The sequence below is a fragment of the Aquila chrysaetos genome, chromosome 10 (assembly GCF_900496995.4).
Source record: "Aquila chrysaetos chrysaetos chromosome 10, bAquChr1.4, whole genome shotgun sequence".
Classification (NCBI taxonomy): domain Eukaryota; kingdom Metazoa; phylum Chordata; class Aves; order Accipitriformes; family Accipitridae; genus Aquila; species Aquila chrysaetos.
The window spans coordinates 33,509,372-33,518,355 of NC_044013.1; the positions used below are offsets into that span (position 1 = coordinate 33,509,372).

At 40.2% G+C, this 8,984-nt stretch overlaps 1 long non-coding RNA gene across 1 annotated transcript; it reads right to left on the bottom strand.

Moving 5' to 3' along the window:
• Positions 1-426: 426 nt before the first annotated feature.
• Positions 427-8,984, bottom strand: LOC115347650. Its single transcript, XR_003925559.1, has 3 exons — positions 8,681-8,984; positions 5,443-5,826; positions 427-4,076 (listed from the first exon to the last, which is right to left on the bottom strand). It is a non-coding gene; the product is annotated as an uncharacterized LOC115347650 (long non-coding RNA).

An 8,984-nucleotide genomic window follows, 5' to 3' on the forward strand; every position in this document is an offset into this window, starting at 1 on the left:
ATTAGGAAATGGAGGTCTTTCTAATTACAGAGCTTGGTATAACCATCTGCTTAGTACAGCAGGGAGGGAATAGTTCAAAAAGGCAAAAGTATTAAGCTCCAAAAATTTAAGAATCTGACAGGCGTGAGATGGCTCACCACTTCTGGGCTTTTGCACACTAACAAAGCTGTATTCAAGCATAATGAAAATGTCTTTTTTTCTCCTTCTTGAAAAAACACAATGAGAATGCAGCATTGTGGATTTTTGTTTTGGGTTTTATTTTGGTTTCACTGGGTTTTTTTTCCTCTAAGTGTATTTGTATAAAGTTGCAGGCACAGATTCTCTAACTTTTTATTGAAGTCTTCACAAGTAGTCTCTCTTCAACAATGTATCTAAAGACATTTTGATGTGTAAAAGCTCATGAAGAGTGGTTAATGTGATAAAAGCACAAGCTTGAAGCAATGACATCTAAAGAGAGTCTGTCTGAAGATCTTGAAATCAGATAGAATAAAGAGAAGGCTAAAATGACAAACATGTTTGATCTTATGTACTTAAACAGAAAATCATTTCTGAGCCTTGTCTTATCCTATAAAAGAGCTGATGAATGTCTTGGATTTAGATACATGTAGCTCTATTTGCTACTGAGAAAATTACATACTTGCCCCTTTGCACTAGTACTGTATTTTGGGAGTTTGAATTTATTGATTTAAAACCCCAAATCACCCACTTCATTCCTCCTCCCCTCTCTGCCTAAAAAAGTATTCAAGTGGAAAACAGAAGTCAGCTTTCTTGTACAAGGAAGGAATTAATTTCCTTAAGGAAAAGCAATGAAATGCCTCCAAAAATGAAGTACTGAGATGATTTTTGGGTCAAGTAGGGAAGAGCAATGCACACAGAAGGTAGCTGTTGAGTCAAGTGCAGTCATTGCAGCGCAACTACGCCATTTACAGGGAGAAGGTCAAGTAATTAAGGTGAGAGAAGACAATTTCTATGGCATTAAACCTGTAAATGAAGGGAGAATATGGAGGAATAATATGGCGTGAGCCCTAAACCTGTCATTTCAGTATTCAAATCTGGAGCTCACAGATCAAGAGAAGCGGAGAGCTTCGTAACAAGGAGGTAATGATGGTCATCCAACTGATCTTAAATTAACAATGGGCTTTTATAGGCATGGACAAGCTTAGACCTAGAGCCTTTCCTTTAAAAACATAGGCTCCATTCTTGCAGAATTAAAGGAAACTTGCTTAACATTTTCTCACATTTTGAAATACTTCTGCCCCAAGCTCATAAAGCATGTAAAGCCTTTAAAAATGTTTTTTTTACACAATAAAACTAATTTTTCTTGTCTGCATTCAAGGGGTTCCTAGTTCAACCCTTCCAGTTACAGAAAGCTTTTCGTATACCATGGCCCTGATTCAGTAAAGCATTCAAGTAGTTGCTTTATTGTAAGTGCAGCATTACACATACAACTCTGAGCTCCATGTTCAGGGGCAAGAAGGCCCTGAAACTAAATAATGATGCATTAGAAAAATTCATCTCAATTAAATGCTGCCCTGTTCCTTCATCTTGCAAGGAGGTGCAAAGAGAAGCGCAGAAGGCTGAGACTGTTGTCTCTAGTTACTGATCCACCTAGCCAACAAAGCAGCCTAGCTTGTGCTTACTAGCACACTCACTTTCTCATGACTCTGCTTTTCTTCCCCCCACCACTCTCTAAAGGACCTCTATGTTATCTTTGGTTAGTTACTGCTGTCTCTGTCCAAAGCCAAGACGTGTCAACCTCCACATGTTCTTGTGAGCAAGTCACTGTCCCAAATGCAAAGTATCCACATAAGCAAAATCTCTAATTTCATGCAATAAAAACTGCTGAAGAAGAGTAAGGAGAAAGCATCAGCTCCAGATCAATGGAGGCTAGGGGCACCTAAGCCACTGTGCATGGACTCCAGTCAGAAGAAAGCAGCAGTTTTAATATTACTTTAGAGACTCTCCAATGCCTTATGCATCCACATCTCTGATATTACACTGAAGTTACACTTGAATGTACAATATTTGCATTCCACTTGCTAATTCATGTTGCTTGTTCTCTCTAATCTTGACATCACAGCACAAATCCTTTTCATGCTCTATTTCCTATGCAGTGCAGCTTCCTGGGTTTGTAAGCAACATTATTCTCATTGAAGTTAATTTCTGTAGTAGACTATGGACTGGCTCTAACTTTCTCTTACTTTCCCCACTTTTCAGGAGGAGCTATGCAAACAAAAGTCAAAGGAATTTTTTCTATTACCTTTTTAATCACTGTATGGGCTACTGAAAAGATGCTAGCAAATTCTGTTCTTCCTTGTCTAAGGCCTGTTTCAAAGCCAGTGAGAGTTGTTACATTCACAGGGTTGTGGACAAAACTACTTCTGACCAGTAGACAATCAAAGCAGACATAAGGCATCACTGTGAACATACTAAGGAGTCAGTTGAGGAGGATAAGAGACACAGTCTGCTGAAAGCAGCCTTATACCTTCATGGATAGAATCAATGCAGAGGAGGTAAACATGAATCCTGAAGGTGGTAGGGTAGCAGGAGAAAGGTCCATGAGGAAAATAGAATGAGTCTGTGGAAGGCCATGAAGGGTGGCACAGATTTTGCAAGGTTCTTTTCAATATGTGTGGTGTCCCAAAAAACCCACTTTTAACTCCTTTGGCTTTGCTGGCTAGGTGACACTTCCTGCAGCTGCCATGCAGGCCCATTGTTTTTTTTGAAACAAAGCCACAGTTAAATGTACCTAACCTAAATCAGCACATCTGTCTATGTAAGAAGTTGTCAGCTGACCCTGATAAACACTGACCAAAATATCCACTCATTCATTTTTTGTTTGTTTTCTGTGATGTCTGCAGCATCACATCAGAACTGGTAGATCTTAGCCTGCCCTAGTTTAAGGTCTAGTTTGGCACCCAGAGAAAGTCATGTTGAGTCAAGACTCATTCATTAGTTTTATATCTGCTGACTTTACACTAGAAATTATTTCATGATCCATTTCCTAGTTCTATAGCAGGGAATAGAGGATTTCTTACATACACAACCTGCAAAATGCTGTAGGAGAAGAGACAGTCTGTGCTGTGCAGTATAATTTAGACCATCTGTAATGACAAATTTTTCCAAGTTATATTTTTGCTGGAGCTCTCTGACATTTCTCTGTGCTGGGATATGAGTTATATAACAGTGATTCTCAACAGACATCAACAAAAGTGTCCCCAGCTTCAGCAACACCATAGCTCTTTAAATTATGCCTTGTCCATGTGCATGGATACATGCAATGGAAGTTCTGAAATATCCACTTGTATTCTCTCAATGTTTGCTTTCCACTCATACAGGAAATGGTATGTTTTTTCCTTTTGGCTGTGGGGCAAAACTTACTTCTCTTTCATTTCCTTATGACGGTGTCCTTCCTAAGTAAGTCAGGAAGCAGCAGCAATGCATTTTTGTGTGAATTATAATTAAAAACTCTTCATGAACTTTACTTTTTGCGGTGTGCAGGGGCAAGGAAATATCCAATATTATTGTTCAAGTCCACTTTATACTATATGCTTAACAGTAGCTACATGGGTGAAGTGGACTTAGTGAGCATTAATAGCAGCACATGCTTCAAATGGCTGCTCATTTTTCTGTCTCCTCTCCTGTGAGCTCAGAAATGGCTCGAAGTACGGCACAATAGAAATCGGCTGTTTTGTGTCTAAATTCCTGCAGATTTTTCCTGTGTTCAGTGAAGGTGCAGTACAATTGTATTAGTCCTACAGGAACAGAGATTGTACCTGTAACTTGTTAACACATGAAGTCGGTTTTGAAAGTATCTCCCTGTTGCTGTCCGTCTGTTGAGGGAAAAGGCCAAGATGCAAGGCTGGGACTCAGTTGCACACATGTCACTCTAGATGCTCCTCCAGTTGCCACTTCAGATCAGCGTAGCTCTTTTGTAAGTCCTGTGCTACTTCCACTGGCCTGTTGTGGATGTCTCTGGTTTTTAGACAATTGAAGTTCAATTTTTAGGCCTTCAGATTGAGTTTCTGGCTCTGCAACAAGTTCATCTGAGACTTAAAGCAAATCTCTTGGTTACTCTGCAAGACACAGATAATGATCCTTTCTATTTAAACGGTAGGAGGTTCAGAGAAAAACAGTAGTTACTACATGTACGCCTAGATCCTAACACAGCAGGACCTCAGTCTTGGCTGATCCTTATGCACTAGACCATTGATATTTGTTTCATCTCTCCCTCTCCAAGCTGTCAGCATGCTCTGGCCAAGAGAACAGCCTAGAGGCGTTTCAGGGGTGGAGACTGTATATTTTAAAATGTTATTTCTGCTTTAGGCTAAGAAACTTAACTGTTCTGGGACAAATTATTTGCTGCTACTGTGCTGAGATCATTGCCACTCCATGGTAGGAAGGCTGTATTCATTCATAGCTTATACAGAAGTTCTACTCAAAATTGCTGATCCTTCCACTCATTCACCTCCTGTTCCCTGAAGTACCACCATCTGCATACTATGTGGTATATAGTACACAGCCATATTTTTATTCTCTTCTGGAAAAAAAAAAGATAGGCACAGTCATCCTATCCCCTAGACTAAAATGCTTTCTACACAATGGTGAGCCACATATGTTTTTGCCTTACATGTAGCAGAGTTTAACATGTTATACTGACTCGTGGGAGAACATTAACAGAATACCTGTTTCTGCCTCTAAATTAAATTAAGGGTGAGGTCAAATCTCATCAGTGCCCTTAAAAGAGAACTACACTAATTTTCCCTTTTTACCTTTCTGTCACTAATTCAGAATTATAAAATACGTAATTATACTGCACGGATTTTTATTCTCTCTTTGTACAGCACTTAAAATGTTTTATTCACTTACAAAATGTTTTGTTTCAATTTTTATGGTCTGGATGCTTTTCATGTGTCTTAGACTACTACAGATGTTCCAAAAACTCCTTGCAAAAGTCCTTATTTCTGAAACCACCTTTGTGTGTTTTTTCTTTTCACACTGCTCTCCAGAGTACATCTTCACAAAGTCACCTGCATTCTTTTTACTGTTTTTAAATCAACAGCGGTGCTTAGAGTTTTAAGAAACAGATTATGTTTTACTTGGGAGCACACAGTATGAGCTTTAACCAAACCATTAGAACAGTTAGGACAAACTGCCTTTTCTCTGACAGATATTTTTCCAGATTTCTTGGGTGGGGAGGAGGGTGACTGCAACGCAAGCATGCAGAGTTATGGCGAGGAGGGCAGTTTGGGGGCTGGAGCCTGCAGGACATAGAATTTTGTGCTTTGCAAATCATTGAGCTGTAGCCAGTACAGTACGGGAGATGTCTGCTACAGCCTGATCTTTTGGAGAGCGCTCCATTTAAAAAATGAGCTGGAAAAGTATGGTCTACTGTAAGGTTAAACTGTTCTATTGAAAATGGACAACCCAAAACTCAGTTACCAGGTTTGGTTGAAAACACTGAGTAATAAGCCAGGGATTTGAATGCCTTTTCTACATGCAAAAGACAGTTCAACATATGGAGGCTTTTAGTGTTGTAATGGTTGAGCAGATAGAAATGGAGGGTTATTCTCCACTGCTTTTTCGTGTCAAAAAAAGCAAGGTGGGAGAGGAATCATCTCCTTAATCTCGTTGCCATGGGCAAATTCCAGTTCAGGAAACCAGTCTTTTCCCTCGGAGAGGATGATGTTGCTGGGCTGGTCCTCCCAGCCTGCGTGAGCTGCGGCAGTTCCATGGTGGATGAAGCGGCTGACTGTTTAGTGCTATACAAATGTGATTGTTTTGTTGATCATCAAGAAAGATGACATGCCATTCACAGGCAGCATGCTGGAAAAAAGAATTTTTCATGGGGCCATTTGTAGTTTACAATTTAACACAAAACCTGTTAAAGCACAAAAGCAGTCTGTTATAGTCTGGAAACACTGTGTACAGCAACTTTGGGTGTTTATTTATGAAAGCTATACAGTGTGGTTCCAGTGGGAACTGATCAAGTTGCATAAAAGATTTAAGAGTCCATTCTGTAGCTGTAATAATGCTTTTAGCACTTTCTCAGATCCTTCCCTATGTTCCAACATAGTGGCTTGTGCTAGTTTATCTTTTGGACCATAAACCATTTTATGCCTTCAATATTTTGGAAGTGGTATCACGATAAAACAGATTTAAGCCACAAAATAATACACACATTTTCTGTTTGGAAATGTGTTAAATCTGTTTTTGAGAAACTAACTGCATGTGAAGCTATTAGCACAGTATTAGTAGTACCCTAGAATATCACTCTAAAAGTGATGGCAGGTACTTGTTAACAAGTAATCCTGTTTTAATACAACTCTATTGAAAGAGCCATCATTGAAAAATCATGTTCAAGAAAAAAAATTATTCCTCTCTGAGACTTTAAGCAATTTATTTGGTGTTGTTTTTTAAAAATTTAATCAAAAGAGTTCTTGAAGCCTCTTATGAAAAGAAAACTAAGCAATTTGGGGTGGGGTTTTTTTAGGTCTTTAAAAACGTAACAGATTTTTGAGCCACACCCAGGCTTTTCTAAATGTTCAGCAGGTAAATATGCTAAAATTAACAACTCCAACTCAACATTTAAAATAATAATAATGGAGGCAGGGTGGTACTGTCCTGAGTTCATGTTAGCAGGTTGCATCATAAAGGAGCATGGCCTCAGACAGGGCAATTTTGATGTATTATTCCTGTGAAGAGAATTCAGGTATTGTAGCTGGAGTGAAGCATTAGCATCGATACCCATGCTTTAATAGGTACATGAGAACTCTCTCTGCAGTGCTTAGGAGAAAGTAATTCCATTTAGGACTACATAAATTTTCAGTTTGTTAATTAGGTTAAGAGAGGAAAAATAACATTAGGAACTTTCACTGGAGTTGTATTAGCTTCCAAATTGCAAAGAAATTGAAAGGGAATTTATGTTATCCAGTAACTTTGGCCATCAGCCCTACTTCGAAACCAGAGCCCCAAAACAGTAAAATCTTCACTTAGACATGTTTTCTTTCTTTTTTCTCACTTTTTAAAAATAATTTGCTTTTCATTCTCAAAGACAAACAGCTCGTGAAGTAGTTATCCAAATATGTAACATAGAATTATTCTGAAATGTGTCATTTCAGGAAGCATTAGCCAGAGTAGATATACTCAGCCCAGGTATGCCAGGTCATATATAGGAATTACCCCAGAAAAATGGCAAGTAGCTAAAGCCTCTTTTGAAAATGTCAGGTCCCCCTACAAAAATGATTCAGCATGCTGAGATCATGTCCTGTCATCATGTTAGCTTTGGTTGGGACTCTGGGAACTGCTATTAACAGGATCACCAATTGCCAATAACTGATGAGATACACTGAATCTCACTGAAAGACTTAAGGAGTGTGGAGGAATGGTCAGGAATATTTTTGATAATGCAGACAGGAGCTGAGTCTAAATCAGAAATCAGCTTTCTATCAGAAAAGTTTTATCAGGTTCAATAGAGGGAGATTAATCCACTCCAAAACCTCACAAACTGGTGCTTTAGACACAAGAGGAATGCCTTGAAAAGTGGCCTTTGAATTCTCAGCTGAGGATCCTGATCAAGAGAGGGAGAGAGTGTGAATTTGTGTGTGTGTTGCTGAAGATGCCCTCTTAGCCTTTAACTGCTCACAGGTGAAAACACTTTTGTTCATGGATTCCTCCATGCAATATGAAGGACTTGAATCACTTCTGAAAGTAGCCATGAATTTCTAGCTCAATACTTATAGGGAACAAAGGACCCTACCCATTAATTCTAATACACTGAAGTAACAAAGCTGGCAAGTGGCTCAGACCTATCCCTTGCTTATGAATAGTTACACCTGCTCTTAATAATGCTACTTTCAGACATGGGTAGTTGAGTTTGTCCAACATATTCACCGCATGCCAGTTAAATAGAAGTTTGGATGAGGCATCAATGGCCCCATACATGACTCTGATCAGTCCTAGAGAGGGTAGCTAGATTTTATCCCTCAGCATGTTTCTGTAGGCACTCACCCTCTTTCTGAGGTTTCTACTTCCAGAAACCCAACCTTAGGGGTTTAAGTGCCTGCAGTCGATGAGCAAAGCAGTAGTTTGCCTCAGGTGTAGGCCAATACATGAGAAAAAACATCAGCCTTGGTGTAATCCTGTCCAATCTGCTCTCTAGCTAATGATCATAGGCAGGTCTCGGAGCTTTTGAACCAAGCCCAGTCTAACATGGGCAATCTCAAACCAGAGCAGGTAGGATTTATTTGGGGGCAGGCATGAGAAGTAGTCCCCTTCAGAAGACCCTCCATCAGGCTCTTTATGGCCAAGGGTCCTTGTGGGCTGGGCCTGAGAACCCATAGGGACCATCACGGCGAAAGTGGTCCTGGTGCAATTGTACATGCCACCTTCCTCAGGGGAGCAGAAGGCAGAAGAGGGGGAAAGTCAGGGAATAGTTTGAGAACTGCTGCTCTGATCTCAGGATACAACCTCGCTTTTCTGTAGCTTGTCAGAGTCGGTGCTGAGCCATGTAATGGGGGTGTCACTGGTGCAAAGAGTATCCTGGCATGAATGAACAGCCTCACTTAAACCACAAGGCAGTCACAATTGCAGGATGTGCAACACAAGTACAAGGTATATATGTCAACACACTTCAGGAGTCAGCTCCATGGTGGGCACAAGAGCCTCCAGCTATACTTACGTTTTCCTTGTGGGTTTTGGTCCCTGCTTGTCATCTGCAGCACATACTGAAGGGAACAGCGTGCACCTCATTATTTAGATTTACCGTTCTATTTGTAGCACTTCAGAGCAAAGCAGAAGGGTTTAATAATCCTCCCTCCACCAACTAAGGGCTGGGGAAATCGGTGGGAAACCACAGCCCCACTGTTTGCTTCCTCTGGCAGCGGGGGGCTTGTTTTAGCTGCTGCCTGCTTGATACTGCTTTGTGTTCTGAGAGGCATTTGCTGCAGTCATCTGATGATTTTGCGTGTAGAGCAAGCATCTGA